The sequence below is a fragment of the Macrotis lagotis genome, chromosome 4 (genome assembly GCF_037893015.1).
Source record: "Macrotis lagotis isolate mMagLag1 chromosome 4, bilby.v1.9.chrom.fasta, whole genome shotgun sequence".
Classification (NCBI taxonomy): domain Eukaryota; kingdom Metazoa; phylum Chordata; class Mammalia; order Peramelemorphia; family Peramelidae; genus Macrotis; species Macrotis lagotis.
The window spans coordinates 231662682-231681785 of NC_133661.1; positions in this window are offsets into that span (position 1 = coordinate 231662682).

Below are 19104 nucleotides of genomic sequence, written 5' to 3' on the forward strand. Positions count from 1 at the left end.
AAATGAACAACTTACACTTAAGAAATTGAAAAGGAAAAGATGAGTACTTATGGGACTTGGGGACTTATGGGACAATTTATGATACTTACATTACCCATGAACAATTTGGGGATTGTAAAAGGAATTGAATATTGAACTTAGGTTCAAAACCCTCCATGGGTCACTACTCTACAATGGGTAGAGAGTATGGCTGAAATTGTATTATTTGGGGATACTGCAGATTATTTGGGATATAACAAAATTCCTACTGGGGACTTCAAAGAAGAGATGCTGAGAAGAAAATTTAGGCATAATTTTTCTGATTTAAATACTGTGATACATATATGTTTTTGTAAAATGTGTATGGTTGAACCATGTGTTAAATTAAGTAAAACTAAACATTAAACTCTTCCAAATATTTATATTATGTGAACATTTAGAATCTTAGAAATATCAGGAGTTCCATTTGTAGAAAGTACTGAAGATAGATATCTCCTACAGAATCTCCTTGTTTAAATTTACATGCTTGGGATTTCAAAAATGAATGTTTTCCACCCTGGGTTTTCTGTCATACCCCAAATGGGAGAATTTATGATCATTTTGTTTTGCTACAAGTGTGGAAATCTCCTGATAGAGTTTTTCCATGGGATATTTCAGGTTATGTTAAACCAATTATATTCCCAGAAATAGGGTTAGCTAATTCAGGGATAGGAAAGACTATGGCAGCTATAGATGAGATAAGGTATTATATAATGGAATAAGATGGGACAAAATATATTATGCAGAAAAGAAATTTTCTGTGACTGCATGCACCGGACTTGATATTGCCTTCATGATGGGATCTTTCAAAGAGGTCAATATTATCAGAGAAAAAGGGGTATATAATGTTAACTGTTACAATTGCACTATTTGAGCATGTATAAATAAGGAAGTTGAGGATGATGATGTTGTTTTCATGATAAGACAACCAAAATTTGCTTTAATAAATGGAGGTAGAAATCTGGTATATGTCTCCTGCTGATGAGTTCTTAGAAAATCATTAACGAGAAATCGGCAGAAGCAATGTGTTAGTTGTATTGTGTTTTGGATATTAAGTATCATGGCCAACATTGTAGCAGCCACTTCTGTGACTATTTCTGTACAAGTATGGAATAAGAAATTATAGAAGCTAAATATATTATGGAATTATTAGAAATTGCTCAGGAGAGAATTAATGAATATTTTTATCATTTGATTAATGCATTACAAACCTCTGTAATGAACACAAGGGATAATTGCAATGTGATTATAGATTTCCTGCTATTTGTATTATAATACCTCACTTATTCCAAGGGATAATATAAAAGTTTATTTGAATGGAATATGGTATAATGATTCTATAACTGTGGATATGCATCAATTGCATGAAATTGTTAATGATATTGCATTGGCACCTAGAATGGAAATGAATTCAGGTATTGAAAATTTGTTTAACTTTGATAATAGGTTTCATCCTTTTCATTTTATGAACCTAGGCTTCCTGGTATCTTGGAATTATTATTGATATTGTGCATTATGCTCATTTGTCTTAAATGTTTTTTGTCACTGGGACAAAACACAGATGTTCAAACACACCTTCTAAAGCTTTAGCATGCCTAAGAAGGGGGAATCAGTAGAGGGCCAGCCCCAGGGAGTAATATTCACATATTCTTGGTGATCTTCATCAAAGATATGTATGTATTATTGCTCATTGTATGGATCCCTTGGCTCACCAGTGAATGCTGACTTAGGAAAATCTGTGTCTGTGGAAGTGGTTGTAAAAGGTTTCTTTGTTAGAGAAGTATGCAAATTTGTAAGAATAAATATTGCAAATTTACCCAGGAAATTGTGAAACTGGGTCTCCTTTAACTGGTCATTCCTGAGATAGGTTTTCGCTATAAAAAGTCTGAATTTCCAAAAATAAAGTTGGTAGATTTTCAGTTCCTAACCTTATATATTTGGATGTGTTTTTCTACCTGACCTGACTCCCAGAAATTCATGTCCAGACTCACCCCAGAGGTATCGCTGGTGATAGTGTGATTTGTGCACATGTTTTTCCCTGTCTAAAATTAAGAAATTCTGTTTATGTAAATGGAGCAAACTTGTTTAGTGGATAGAGTTCTAGACTTGGGAGTCAAAATATTTTTTTCAATTCCTTCTTTTGATACTGCTCTGATCTTGGACAAGTTTAGACTGTTCCTTAGCCTGTAAGATAAACCTCTCTTAGCGTATTCCCTCAAGTGGAAAATGAAGATAAAATTATTTGTAGCACTTAGTTTACAGGAATGTTGTATTGTACAAATGAGGTAATATATGCAAGGCCAACAAACTCTTAAGTGATTTATGTTGACTGTTTCTGTTGGATGAACCTTAAGATTCCATACTTGAAACCTGATTGTTCTCAGATAATGGTCTTTTGTGATTGTTCATTGATAATCTTTTCTCATATGCCATCACTGAATACTTCTGTTCTTCTCCAAGATGGCTTATTCCCATAATCTTGTCTCCTTTATTTATTTACTTATTTGTTTATTTTTGTTTGTTTAATTTTTTATCCATATACACACGTACATTTTAAAATTACAAAATTTCTTTTTCTTAGTCCCTTACAACTCCCCTCTTCTCCCTGGTGAACAATAAGGTTAGCTTTGTACATACATATTTTTGGTAAACATATTTTAAGATTAGTGATTTTCTGTAAGAGGAATTAGAATTAAAGGAAAAATATACATAAACCATATAGTTTATAGTGTTCATCTGATTTGAAAGGGTTGTTTTTGCATTGATTTCTTTTGTTTTTGCTTTTTTTGCTCTGGATGAAGATGACATTGTTCATATTTCTAATATTAGTGTCCTAGATATCTGAACTGCTGAGAAGAGCTGCTTCCATTAAGGTTGATCATCTTACAATGTTTATAATGTCTACATTTTTCTCTTGGTTCTGCTTCCTTTGCTTAGCATCAGATCCTGTAAATCATTCCATGCATCTCTAGCGTTCAGCCATTTATGGTCTCTTATAGAACAATAACATTCCGTAGCATTCAGGTACATTAACTTGTTTAGTTAGTCCCCCATTGATGGTCATCCCCTCAATTTCCAATTCTTTGCCACTACAAAAAGAGCTGTTATGAATATTTAGGTACATGTTGAACTTTTCCCATTTTATTTTGTGATTTATTCTGGAGAGAGGCCTAGAATTGCAATTGTTGAATTAAAGGGAAAGAATGTTTAATTGCTCTTTGGGCATAGTTCCATATTGCTCTCCAGAATAGTTGAATATGTTCACAACTCCACCAGCAAAGTATCAATGTCCCAATTCTCCCATAATCTCTCCAACATTGATCATTTTCCCTTTTTCTGATTTTGGTCAATCTGATAGGTGTGAGGTGATACCTCATTTTTTTTTTGCAAGGTAATGAGGTTTAGTGACTTGCCTAAGGTCACATAATGACTTATTGTTTTAATTTGAATTTCTTTAATAAATAATGACTTGGAGTATTTTTTCATAGAATTATGTACATATATATCTTTAATATAATCATATATATATATATATATAGTTTTAATTAATTCATTTGAAAACTGTCTTTTCATATGCTTTGACCATTTATCAATTCAGGAATGATTAGTAACCTTATAAATTAGATGCAATTCTGTATACATTATAGAAATGAGTCATTTACCATAACTCCTAGTTGTGAAGATTGTTTCCCCACCTTTCTGTTTTCCTTCTAATTTTGTCAGTATTGATGTTATTAGTGCAAATCCTTTTTATTTTATCAAAATCAAAATAATTCATTTTGTAGTTTATAATGAACTCTAATTCATGTTCGGTCATAAATTTATCCCCCTTTCCATTGATTTAATAGTTGGACCATTAATTTATCTATTAATTTATTTATGGCCTTTATGACTAAATTCTGTACCCATTTTGACATGTAGGTCTATGCCTAGTTTTTGCTATTCAATTTTCCAGTTTTCCCAATAATTTTTGTCAAATAGCGAGTTCTTATCCCAGTTTGCTGTGGTCATTAATTGTCATTTCTTTTGAATCTATCCTAATCCACCAATCCATTACTCTATTTCTCCGCCAGAACCAGTCAGTTTTGCTGGCTGCAACTTTATAGTTTAGTTTTCGATCTGGTGGAGCTTAGGTCACCTTTCTTTACATTTTTATTTCATCAATTTTCTTTCTATTCTTGACCTTTTTTTTTTGCTCCAGATTAATTGTGTTACAATTTTTTCTAGCTCAGTAAAGTAGTTATTAGTTATTTGGTAGTTTGATTGGTATGGCTCTGAAAAAGTAATTTAATATGGGAGGAACAATCATTTTTGTTATATTAGCTTGACCTAAACATGAGCAAGTAAAATTTTTCCAATTATTCAGATCTAACTTTATTTGAGTGAGAAGTACTTTATAATTGTGTTCATATAATTTCTTAGTTGGTCTTGGGAGATGTATTCCCAAATATCTACTGTCTATAGTTATTTTAAATGGAATTTCTCTTTCTATCTCTTGTTCTTAGACTTTGAAGTTCATATATAGAAATGCTGATATTTATGTGGGTTTATTTTATATCCTGCCACTTTGCTGAATTTGTTAATTGTTTCAATGAGATTTTTTAGATGGTTTTCTCTGGTTCTCCAAGTATACCATCATATCATCAGCAATAAGTGAAAACTTTGCTTCCTCATTGGCAATTCTTATTTCTTCAATTTCTTTTTCTTATCTTAATCCTACAACTAGCATTTCTAATACTATATTATATAGTAATGTTGATAAAAGACATCCTTGTTTCAACCATGATTTTATTCCAAATGCACCGAGGATATTCCCATTACATAAAATATTTGTTGATTGTTTTAGACAGACACTTTTCAATATTTTAAGTCTAACTCAATTTATTCCTAAACCTTCTAATATTTTTAATTGGAATGGATGTTGTATTTTATCAAAGGCTTTTTCAGCAACTAATGAGATAATCATATGATTTCTCTTGTTTTTTCTATTTATATCTTTTTTATTTATAAAAGAAAGATTTTATTTATTTTGAATTTTACAATTTTCCGCTTAATCTTGCTTCCCTCCTCCCCACCCCCCACAGAAAACATTCTGTTAGTCTTTGCATTGTTTCCATGGTATACATTGATCTAAGTTGAATGTGATGAAAGAGAAATAATATCCTTAAGGAAGAAAATAAAATATAAGAGATAGCAAAATTACCTAATAAGATAACTTTTTTTTTTAAATGAAAGGTAATAGTCTTTGGTCTTTGTTCAAATTCCACAATTCTTTTTCTGGATATGGATTGTATTCTCCATTACTGATAGCCCCAAATTGAGTCTGATTGTTCCACTGATGGAATGAGCAAGTCCATTAAGTTTGATCATCACTCCCATGCTGCTGTTAGAGTGTACAATGTTCCTCTGATTCTGCTTATCTCTTTCAGCCTCAAATCATGCAAATCCTTCCAGGCTTTCCTGAATTCCCATCCTTCCTGGTTTCTAATAGAACAATAGTGTTCATCACATACATATACCACAGCTTGTTAAGCCATTTCCCAATTGATGGACATTCACTTAATTTCCAATTCTTTTCCACCACAAGCAGGGCTGCTATGAATATTTTTGTACAAGTGATGTTTTACCATTTTTCATCATCTCTTCAGGTTATAGACCCAGCAGTGATACTGTCACCACTGAATTGTTTCTTGGGCTCAGTGCTGCCCCACACTGAATCGCAAATCAAACTCTGGAATGCAGGTTTGGGAAAGAAAATAGAGATATAGAGATTTTTTTAAAGAAGTTACAGCATTTTAAGAAAGTAGGGGTGGTCAGGTGGCACAGTTTATAAAGCACTGGCCCTGGATTCAGGAGTACCTGGGTTCAAATCCAGTCTCAAACACTTGATAATTACCTAGTTGTGTGGCCTTGGGCAAGCCACTTAACCCCATTTGCCTTGCAAAAACCTAAAAAAAAGACAAAAAAAGAAAGTAATGGGAAAGTTAAAAAGAGTTTAAAGAGAAAACCATGTGGTTTGCTGGTTGAATTGGCCTAGGCAACTGGTCAGGGTTCAGCAGGGGACTGGAAGGTAAAAGGACCAGTCCCTCTCCCAGATATCCTTAAATTCTCTCCCAGAGTCCATGGGAGGGGGTGGTGACCTGGGAATGACCCAACGTCCTCATTGGAAATTTGTCTCTTGGGGAGGGATCTCATTTTGGTAGTTTTCCCAGACCTGTGTTCCCTGGTTTCCCCACCAAAAAACAATGTAATCTGAATCAAATTGAAGATCAGGCCCTCAGGTGAGGAAGGATGAAAGGAAGATTACCTTTACAATGCAAACAAAAGATTTACAAAGTTTGCCTCCAACTGATCTCATCACTTCCATACCCAGTATTCTCTGCATCAGTATTGCTGGATTAAAGGGTATATATATATATATTTATTGCCTTTTGGGCATAATTACAAATTGCTCTCCAGAAAGCTTGTATGAGTTCACAACTCAACTAACAATGTATTAATGTCTCAGATTTCCCACATCCATTCCATCATTGATCATTGTTCCTTTTGGTCATATTGGCCAGTCTGAGAGGTGTGAGGTAGTACTTGAGAGTTGCTTTAATTTGCATTTGTCTTATAAATAGTGATTTAGAGCAATTTTTCATATGACTATGGATGTCTTTGAGTTCCTCATGTGTAAATTGCATTTGCATATCCTTTGACCACTTGTCAATTGGGGAATATTTCTAAATTTGACTCAGTTCTCTGTATATTTGAGAAACAAGTGCTTTGTTAGAAATACTAGCTGTAAAACTGGTTTCCCAATTTACTAAATTTAGTCTGTGCAAAAGCTATTTAATTTAATGTAATCAAAATTGTCTAGTTTGTTTTTAGTAATATTCTCCATCTCTTCCTTAGTCATAAACTTCTTTACTTTCCATAGATCTGATAGATAAACTATTCCTTGATCTCCTAGTTTGCCTATAACATTGGCTTTTATGTCTAAATCCTATATCCATTTTGATCTCATCTTGGTATAAGGTGTGAGATGTTGGTGTAATCCAAGTTTCAGCCATATTAACTTCCAATTTTCCCAACATTTTTATTATTTATTTTATTGAAGAAAGAGTTTTATCCCAACAGCCGATTGCTATAATCATTTTGTGCTATTGCACGCAGTCTGTTCCACTGATTCCCAACTCTATTTCTTAAGCAATACCAGACAGTATTGATGACTGATGCTTTATAACATAATTTTAGATATGGTAGGGCTAAGCCACTTTCTTTTGCACTTTTTTTTCCTTAAATCCCTGGAAATTTTGACTTACAAATTTTTCCAATTGTATTTTCCAAAGATTTGTTAACTTGTTGCAAGATATTGATCTTTTCTTGTGTTTCTTTTCCCAAATTTTCCAACTGATTTTAAGCTCCTTCCTGATTTCTTTAAGAAAGTTTTTCTGTGCTGGAGACCAAATCATATTCTACTTAGAGGTTCTAGATCTCTCTGAGTTAGGATATTTATTTTCTAGGAATTTTTCTATGGACCCCCCTTTTTCTGGTCTTTCTTCATTTTCCTAAGATCTTCTGTGGGGGTTGGGGCTGGTTCACAGCGTTTGGTGTTGGGATCCCTAGAGCTCTTTCTCACTAGGTTTATTAGCTCCAAGTGGGCTGGCCAGTAGTGTGTGTGCTGATTCTTTTTCCTGGAGTGTCTGTGACCTTGATTTGGGGCCCTTTCCCTTGGCCTGGAGGCTGTGGGCCAAGCTGTTGGATATTTTTATCCTTGAACAATGTGGGCTATACCCTGGGGATAGGTAATTACTTTCTCTATTCAAAGCTGAGGGATCTCTGCTGCCTATGACTGAGGCTGGGGGGGAGGGTGTAAGGTGGGCTGTAATGGTGTTTGTTCTGGGAAGAGGGTTCAATTGAAATGAAGCTATGGAATCTGAATTCCCCCAAAACATAGCCCAACTTATCGATGTCCAGCCACACCCTCCAGCCCTGCTGGTAAGCCCCAGACTTTCAGTCTCACAGTCAATGTGTCTGCTTCCCAGTGGGGTCTTGAACCATGGCCTCCACAGTCAAAGTCTCTGTGGCTGATTCTAAGCTAATCAAGCTTTCATCCTTCTGGGAAGGTTTCTGCTGTCTATGACTGGCTCACCCACAATCCCTGAAGACCAAACTTGAGGTAGATGTTTTTCTCCTAGCTTATTTGTCAATCACATTTCTGTTAAGAGGTTTGCTTCAGATTATATGAGGGAAGACCAGGAGACCTTAGAACAGTGCTTGTCTTCTCTCCTCCATCTTGGCCAGAAGGCCATTGAAATCTTTAATTAAGCTTTTTTTTTATAATATAAAACACCCCTGCTTACTGGTATAAATCTCACCTGATCACGTTGTATTATCATAGTAATAACTTGCTGTATTCTCATTGTTAAAATTTTATTTAATACTTTTCATCAATATTCATTAGGCAGATTGGTCTACAATTTTCTTTGTCTACTTTGGTTCTTCTTGATTTAGGCATCACCACCATATTGATGTCATAAAAGGAGTTTGGCAGAACTCCTTCATCTCCTATTCTTTTCATTTTTTCCTCCAATTTTTAAAAATAATTCATGAAGAATAGGAATTAATTGTTCCTTAAATTTTTGGTAGAATTCACTTGTAAATCCATGTGGACCTGGAAACTTTATCTTAGGGATTTTATTGATAATTTCTTCAATTTCTTTTTCTGAAAAGGGGGTTATTTAAGTAATTTATTTCCTCTTTTGTTAATCTGGATAGTTTGTATTTTTGTTCATCCATTTTACTTTATTGGCATACAGTTTGGCAAAGTAGCTCCGAATTTTCTTTTTGATTTCCTTCTCTTTGGTGGTTAGTTCAACCTATTTCTTTTTGCAACAGCTAATTTGATTATCTTCATTGTTTTGTTTAATCAGACTAACCAGAATTTTGTCTATTTTGTTGGTTTTTCCATTGAACCAAGTCTTAGTTTTTATTTATGAAATCAATGGCTTCTTCCTTTCAGTTTTATTAATCTCTTCCTTGATTTTAAGAATTTCTAATTTGGTATTTAATTAGGGGTCTTTAATTTTATTTCTTTTTCTAACTTTTCATGTTGCATACTGTATTCATTGATCTCCTCTTTCTTTATTTTATTCATACAAGAATTTTAAAAAATCTACTTATTTTCATCCATACACACATTTATTTTCATCCATACACACATTTATATTTTTAAGTTATAAAATTTGATTCCACCTTTCCTTCCCATTCCCCTCCCTTCAGACACATACAGTCAGGTTAGTATTATACATATATATTTTGAAAACCATGTTGTCAAATTAGTAATTTTTAGTTTGAGGAATTAGGATTAAGATAAAGAGATACCTAAAAGATAATTTTTGTGACATGTTCATCAGATTCAGAAGGGTTTTTCTTGGTATGTTTTTTGTTTTGTTTGTTTTTCTTTCTTTAGATGGGGATAATATAGCCAGTCAGATATAGCTGTCTTTTCACAGAAGCATTAGAGATATAAAGTTTTCTCTCAAAATTGCCTTGGCTGCATCCCATAAATTTTTGTACAATGTCTCATTTATATCATTTTCCTGGATATAATTATTGATCAATTCTATTATTTGCTGTTTGATCCATCCATTATTCAAGATAAAGGTATTTTATTTCAAATTAGTTTTTGGTTTATCATCCTGTGAACCTTTATTCTATGTAATTTTTATTGCATCAAGGTCTGAGGAGTGTGCATTTATTATTTCTGTCTTTCTGCATTTGATAAGATTTTCGTACATGGTCAGTTTTGCTCTAGGTGCCATGTATTGCTGAGAAAAAAAGGGTCTGGAGGAACTCAGACTCCATAGTTTCAATTCATTTGAACCCTCTTCCTAGAGCAAACATAATTAAGTTTTCTCCAGAAGTTTACCATATCTAAGCTTTCTGAGATTTCATTCAGCTTAACTTCCTTGTTGATTATTTTGTGATTACATTTATCTAGTTCTGAGAGGGGGAGATTGAGATCCTCCATTATTTAAACTTTTGCTGTCTATGCTTCCTTGTAATTCATTCACCTTTTCCTCTAGGAATTGGGATGCTATACCAAAAGGTGCATACATGTTTAGTAATGATATAGCTTAATTTCCAATGGTGACTTTTAAGAAGATGTAGTTTTTTCCTTATCCATTTTAATGAGATTGATATTTGCTTTTACTTTGTCTGAGATTAGGATTGCTACCCCAGATTTTTTTTTTTACTTCAGCTGAGGCATAATATATGTTGCTCCAACTTTTTACCGTTACCCTTTGTGTATGTCTCTGCTTCAAATATGTTTCTTGTAAACAATGTATTACAGGATTCTGGTTTTTAATCCATTTTTCTATCTGCTCTTGTTTTATGGGACAATTCTTCCCATTCACATTTACAGTTACGATTTCTAGTTCTGTATATCCCCCATGCTATCCTTCTCCATTTATGTTTTTCTTTTTCCTTTCCTCTTACTCCTCTTCATCAAAATTTTACTTCCTTTTCCCTCTGAATTTTGTTTTAAAATTTAACTTTCAGTTTATTTTCACTCAAAGTATCATTCAAAGCCATACCATTTCTTGAACCACATGTGCCCCCTCCTCCAAGGCCCAAATTCTCTTACATTTTACCTCCCCCCTCCAATTAACCAATTGTTAAGTGAAGTATGGCTTATTTTCTCTCACAGTCCCTCTCCCCAGGTTTCAGGGTACTTAACCCCTTTTTAAGTGAAGCAAGGATAATGTCAAACCCCAATCTCATTAGCTGCAAGAATCTTAAAAATTTCTATGACCTGGGAGGCTCTGAAGGTCTCACCTGAGAATTCACCTGAGACAAATGATTGTAAGCTATGGAAGACACAGACTCAGGACCTCCCAGTTTATGATGCCCTTATTAGAGTAGGTGCTAAGCTTTGCAAGTACAACAGAGTTAAATCAGGTCTAAGGATAATGAGACACTTAAGTTTTGAATTCATACCCCTGCTTTTCATCAGGCCTTTTTGTGTCAGATATAGTGAGGTCATCTTGGACTCTTTCAATGGAGACATAAGACCCAAATATACCCTCATCCTTTAAGTCTAATCCTTCAATTATATTGAACCCTGTAGTTATCCTAAGAAAAGCAAAGTTCTAAAAAATTAGAAGAATTATAACTTCACTTTTAGGGTTATATACAATTTGATGGTCTTGACCAATATTTGTTTTGTTTTGTATTTTCCTTTCCCTTTTTATTTACCTTTTTCTGGCTTTGAATGATACTTTGGCTCATGAGAAGGATAGTGGCAATTAGAGGGTACTTGAAAAGGGGGTAAGATAAAAAGGATCATAATTATAAGTTGAGGTAATTTGAGACAATGATGTTTGTCACGTAATGAAGCAAATGATCTGTAATGATACCTTGATTACAATATTAGTTTATCAAGCAATCAAATAATCAAACGTGATTGATGAAACCCAAATAGAAATAGAGCTACAAATAACACCAGTGGAAGAGGCATTAAGATTTATAGTTATAGAGGGAAAGAGGGAGAATGTGAATGCTGAGTAAATTCTATTCAATTGATTTGGCCCAGGGAGAGAATAGGATACATTCCCACTTGGATTTAAAAATCTAACTAAAACTATGGGGAAGGGGGGATCGGAAAAGTGAAAGATAAGGGAAGAAGGGACTGATAAATGGGAAGGTGAAGGTATGAGTGAAAATAAACTGAAAGTTAAATTTTAAAACAAAATTCAGATGGAAAAGGGAGTAAAAATTTGATGAAGAGGAGTAAGAGGAAAGGAAAAAGAAATACATAAATGGAGAAGGATAGCATGAAGGAAATACAGAATTAGTAATCTTACCTATAAATGTGAATGGGATTAATTGTCCCTTAAAACAATAGCAGATAGAAAAATGGATTAAAAACCAGAATCCTACAAAAAGTTGTTTACAAGAAACACATTTGAAACAGAGACATACACAAAGGGTAAAGGTAATAAGTTGGAGCAACATATATTATGTCTCAGTTGAAGTAAAAAAGTCTGGGGCAGCTATCCTAATCTCAGACAAGGTAAAAACAAAAATCAATCTCATTAAAAGGAATAAGGAAGAAACTACATCTTCTTAAAAGTAACCATTGCAAATTAAGCTATATAATTACTAAACATGTATGCACCTTTTGGTATAGCATCCTAATTCCTAGAGGAAAAGGTGAATGGATTACAAGGAAACATAGAAAAAGTTTTAATAATGGGGGATCTCAATCTCCCTCTCTCAGAAGTAGATAAACAAAAATCTTATCAAATGCAGAAAGGCAGTAGATTGCCTCTTCTGTATCTATTTTCCTGGTCATTTGTTTTTCCTAAAAGGTACTTTACATTTTTTTTTCATTTTTCCACCTTTTCGTTTTGTTTGATGGAGTCTTGTACTCTTGTAGATTCATTGATTTATATTTGTTCAAATCTAATTTTTAAGGTTTACTTTTCTTCAATTACCTTTTGTGTTTCCTTTCTAAAGGAGTTGAATTCTCTGGTCAATTTTTCATCATTTTCTTACATGACTCTCATTTCTTTTTTCCATTTTTCTTCTTCCTACTTTGCTTTTTAATTCTTTTTTATGCTTTTTGATGAGATTTTGTACCTGAGTCCAATTTATAGACTGTTTTGATATTTCACCTGTTAGTTATTTTTTCACTAGTTTCCTCTTTAGATAGTACATTGTTATCCTCTTTGCTGTAAAGTAGTTTTCTTTAGTGAGTGTTCATTTAGCTTTTTTTTCCTCATCTTTATTTCTTTAGCTCTGCTCCTGTGGTATAGGGAATATAGATCCAAATTTTTTTTTGGCTGGGGCTAGGATCTGATCCCTAGTTTGTAATTGGCCAAGGTATTCCTGTGCATTTCAGGCCTTGCTTTTGTAGAGGCTTGTTTCTTCTTCTATCCCTTTTATGTCCAGATTCTGGACATAGTAGTGGTTTGTTCCTGAACCAGTCCTGTCTTTTGCCCCAGTTTTCCTAGGGTTTAGACTTTTTTGGGGGTTGAGATCTCCATGATGGCTACTGGGACCTCTGTTATCAAGCTGTGGGACCTGATTGCTCTGTGGCTAAGAGTCTCCTGCTGGATTTCCTGGTCTTCTGTCTCTTGGGTTTTATTTCCCCCCCTTTCCCTTAAGAGACAGACCTTCACTGAAGATCCTATATGTCTACCATTGTAAACTTCCTTGAATCTTCTGTTTCCTTAATGGGATCTGTAGCTTGAATGCCAGAATAGAGGCTTCATTTATCTTTGGTAGGGAAAGGCTCCAGGTACTTGTTAAAATTGCTCTGCTATCTTGGCTCTGTCCTGGAAGTTCCTATAATCCTATCTCCTTAGTGGAACTCCTTGTGTTCAAGAGCTTTCTCTCATTCTAATATTTTATTAAGACTCAATACTCATTTTTTCTTAAACTGGAGATTGGACACATTTATATATATCCATAGTACTCTCATATATTCCTTAAATTTCCTTTTCCAACATGCAAATTTCATCTTTATCTCCCTTTTTGCCCAAAATTCTAGTAATTACTAAGCCTCATCTTCTAGATCTGGATTCATATGATTTTTTTTCTCCCCCAGTTAAGGATTTTCAGATATAAGAATATAAGAAAATTTATCTGTGAAATATTCTATTAAGACCAAATAATACTTTGCCATTGCCTGGATTTGGACACTTTTCATTCTTCCTGTTTGACTCAAAACATTGTGGCATCATCATGCCCTAAGCATACAGATCTCACTGAAATTTCTCCCTCACTCTCTTAAAGTTTTCTTCAAGTAATATTGGTCTTACAATAATAGATTTTTGAAGGAACCCATACCTTCAGCTCAGTTGATTTGGCCAAGGAGGAGTCAATGAAAAGATACATCTGTGCTAACAAAAAAATTGTAGCTTCCCTACTCAATAATATAACTTCAATTCCTAAGCACCAGTATTCTAAATGAAAGAAAAATCTAAATTCTAAAAAGAATCCAGATGTAGAAATCTTCAGCAGTGAATTGCTAATTAATTTATAGAATTATTAAATGGGGCAGGCACAAGGGATACATTGAGTACTTGCCAGGAAATGCCATGAAGGCAAAGCAGAGGAAAGTCACATATGAATTGAAGCTGGGAGTATATGAATAGCATATAGAGGCATAGAAGAATATTTGGGAACAAAAGTATAGATTATCATCCATAATTCCTTCAGATTAGTTCATTAAAATATCCACTTCATCTCAAAATCATTCCTCACATTTGATATTCTACTGGTCTTGCTGTGGTTGTTTAGAGCTTATCTGAAATTAATTAATAATAAGACTAAACAGCTCTGATAATAGGACCTAGCTGGCTGCTCCTAATTTAGCATCTAGTCTTAGGATTTGATTTTTAGTTAACATATGGTACAGTTTTAGAATTAGCCTTCTTTGATCTATAGGACTGTGTAAGTAACTTCTAGATTCCCCTTTACAGTCTTGTTTCCTGCTACTGTTACTTTATACTGGCTACTTATAAACTTAACTATACAGAAGATGGTAATCAAGGAAACAAAGCAAGATATAATTTTAATACACATAACCTATATCAGGGAAAGGGGATCTTATTAGGAAAAAGTCAAAATATTAGTGAAATAATTGAAATATATTCAGGTGTGCCTTTGCTAGAAATTTCATTTTTTGCTGCATCTCACCATTTCTTTAGGCTCAATTACCCAAATATTCAGATGAATAATTCCATTTATTTATACATTTTCACCAACTATGCTGATAATGACTCAGCCATGCATTCCCATTCTATTCTGCTCTTGTCCATGCCTCTCCAAGGGTTCACCATAGGAATTCTACACAATAAACTAGACTTCTTCTCGGTTTTATCCTGACAATGTAAAAAGAGCAGCATTTTTTTTATTCTTTTTAAATTTACACAATACTAAAATGGTCTTTTTGTAAGAGTGAACATAATTCCCCTTCCCCCACAGAAATAAAACACCTCACTACAATAAAGCAAAAGAAAGAGAACAAAAATGTCTTCAGTTGGTGTCCCAATACCATCAGCTCTTTCTCTGGGATCGATAACATTCTTAACGATAAGTTCATCAGAGAAGTTACTTCCATATTTTTCCACAGTTGCTGCTTCTGGAGACCAACAAAATATTCGAACAATATTCCTGTCATACAGCAAGCATGTTTTTCTTATCAGGTATTTCCTTGATGATATTCATTATTTCTATTGTTCTATGAACTTCCTCATGTATTATATGTTTCAATCTGCTTAAACCCACCACATTTCTCTCCATTACCTATTAATACTATTTTCAGTTCTTCAGAAACTATACATCTCATATCTGATAGCTAGATGAAATCTGTTGAAACTTGATATTACAATAGTAATATTTTTAATAATAAATAATATATATAATATAATAATATTATACCAAATAATGATAAATAATAAAAAAATAAACATTTGTTTTTAATCTCCAACCAAATCCATATGTGTTATCAATGGAATGTTGGCAAACATATAACAATCTCTGAAAAAATGTATACAGGAGATACCTTTTAGTTTAATTTGAATTTTTAACATTTTCTCCATCACTTTGTTACCAAAACAATGAACTGCAAAAAATACAATGCAATACAAATACAAAACAATTACAAAATAATAAATTAATTTCTGATTTATAACTTGTAAATTTCTGTGATGTAAATGCACACATTGAATATGTAGCCTTTTTTTTTTTTTTGCTAGGAATGGTAAGTCCAGAATATCTATAAGTGGATGGAACCTTAAAGATCTTCTGGTCCAGTCCTTGCTTGTTTATTTTTAATAGCATTGAAATTGGGGCTCAGAAAATATAATTGAGATGCTTAAAGTAATATAGAACATAGATTTCAAGCTGGGTCAACCAAATCCACATTTAGTAACTTTCCCCACCACACAAAATTGCCATGAGTTCTCTCAGCTTCTAGATGAACAAAGGAGTTCCCAGGCAGGTTAAAAGATTTTAAGTGGCTCATATAGGCATAATAGACAATATTCTCTTAATGGAATAATATTGTGCAATGAGAGAAATTGATGATTTTTAGAGACTTGGAAAGTCTTGTGTGAACTGATATAGCATGAAATAAGTTGAAACCAAAGAAAAATTTATGCTTAATATCAACTTTAGAAAAAAAATTTGAGGACAATAAACTGATGAAGAATGAAATTAGTGTAGCCTGGATAACAATTTCTACAAGAACAATGGCATCATAAAGAAAAATGATTTTGAAATCTGGAAAAAATGATGATCAACCATGATTCCAAGGAATGAGTGATAAAACATTCTATTCACTTCCTAACTGAGGTGATGGATCTGGGGTACAGAGTAACACATTTGTTTGTTTAATTTCCTATTTTTTGTTTGTTTTTGGTGCAGACAATAAGGAATTTTTTTCCGTGACTATGTATATTTATTACAAGGAATTTGGTTTTTTTTCTTTTCCCTAATGGTATAGGCTAGGTCCTTTCAAACATATTCAAGTCTGTGATCCCATTTGGGTCACATTCTTGACAAAGAGTTTCTTCTCCTATTCCCTTTATACATGAGCATATTGAGGCAAACAGGGCTACAAGACTTGTTTAGTATGATACAGCTACTAAATGCATGAGGCCAGATTTGAACTCAAGTCTTTCTAACATACAGTATATTCACTGAACACCTAACTACCCAAATGGAATATAAAGGAGAAAAATATATTTTTGTTCATTGAAAAATAAAATTTAATTAAAAAAAGTAAAATACTACTTGAGGAATATTGCATAAACATAGACACACACACACACACACACATATATATATATATATACATATATGCACATGTATTCATATACAAGTACAAAAATATGTCAAATACCAGTGCCAAGATTATCCTTCACCAGAAATAATTATCTCAATTAGTTCTCTTTGTTTTCTTCTCCATTTCTTTATTCCCAAAGCCATGACATTTTAGATCTCTAAAACTGAAAAATTAGTTTCCTTTCCTCTTATGCTGGTAGCTATGAGGTTCAGTGGATAGAAAAGTGGTCTTGGAGTCAGGAAATCTTGAGTTCAGCTCCTGCTTTAAACATTTATTAGCTATGTAACTCTGAAGCAAGTTACTCATCCTGTCTCAGCCTCAGATACTTTACAGGCTGTTATGAGAATAAAACAAGATAACATGTAAAGTGTTTTGCAAATCTTATAACTAAATGCTTATTATTATCATTATCAGTAGTAGTAGCAGTTGGATTATTACCATCTTTTTAGGTTTCTTGCTTCAGTGGGTTGAGGAGTTGAACATTTCACATTTCACAGATTTATTACTCTTCTTGCTTGATAGTTACTACAAGTCTAATATTTTATTCATAAAATATCGAGAAAACATCTTAGACCTATGTATGAATGTGTTTGTGTGTGTGTGTGTGTGTGTGTGTGTGTGTGTGTGTGTGTGTGTGTTTGGATTTTTACCAAGTCTATTAAAACTTCATAAACCTCGGTTGGATCACTTTAATGATTCCCTTTTCCAGAGAAACTAAGCTGAATTTTCTCTAACTCTTTTCTAATAATGTTTCTTAATGCCTGGTACTACTTTGATTAAAGCAAGTTAAACTTATTTGACAGCAATCATAACATCCTCAAGGTATAGTGACTGGTATTTTATACAGTTCTCTAGACAAGATTTTATTGTAAGACTTTATAGTAATACAATGCCTTGGGTAATTTCTACTGCATTTTCCCTTGTCAATACTATTTAGCACCCTCCTTGTCTTCTCCACTGTGCCATTTTCTGGAAAGTGTTTTGAAGAGGACAAGATAAAAACCCAAATTGATGATAAAAGATTGGGACAAGTTGAGACTTTCTTAGCAGACTTATCTAAAAATTTTTAAAAATAAAAAGAATTAAAAAATCTGTTCAGTAAGTTAACAAGTATCTCAGTAGATGATGAAACAGCATGGTGCCTACCTTATACACTTACTAGCTATGACCCAGGGAAAGTAATTTAATCTTTCTATGTCTCAGTTTCCTGATGTGCCAAATGAGCTCTATTGTCATTTCTAATGTTACAATCTGTGAATTTATGAATGAGTAAATATGAAAATAATCTCATAGATTCTTGCTTTCTTTTTTGATTCTGTTACTTCTAAATCATTACCAGAACAAGTGAGGGAGAGAGAAAGAAGGGGGTGAGGGAAATAATGTGAGAATAATTCTTTGTTCAACAATTAAAATCTCTCTGAAAAGGAGGAGCAAACTGCAATAGGTATTTATGATTATGCAACTGAATTTTTTTACTTAGTTGGGGATAATTTTGGGGAAACCCTCTTAAAGTATCTATGCTTATTTATGTTTCCAATGAACTATTAAGCAACTTACTGTGGATAAAGAAATAACTAATGTTTGCCCTTAAGGAAAAAAAGACAAAAACCAAGAAAGTCTCTAAGATTAATCTATGATATTTGTCTTAGTTTGCTATGAATTGATGACCCTTTTCATTTTCACATGGACTTTGTGCTTGTAAACAATCACTATTTTTGTAGAGATGAGACACCAATCCTAATATCAGTCTTATACAATACCTATGAACATATATTTAGATCTGGAAAGGTCCTTTGTGGACATCAAATCCACCATTCCTTAATTTAATATGAAGAGTCTGAGAAATGGTAAGGTTGAATAATTTACCAAGGGTTACACAGAAGCTATTGAGAAGCTACTTCAAACCCTGTATGTTTTACTCCAAGGGAGTGCCTTGTCTCACTCCAAGGCAGCATAGTGCTGCCTCTTCCAACCTAATCCAAATTAATCATATCTATTCCTACAAACCTTGGTATAACATAGAGGTTCTGAAACTGTGGTCTGGGAAATCTGGAGGTCCCCCAAATTACCCAAAACTTCACAATCTGAGGTGAACTTTTTGCATAATAATTCTAACAAATTTTATTTTCTAATACAGTAAATATTGATAAATAAAACCTACATAAATAAGGGTTTTTGGAGGGCAAGTGTCCTCTCATTTTTTAAGAAAATAAAGAGATGCTTAGGCCAAAAACATT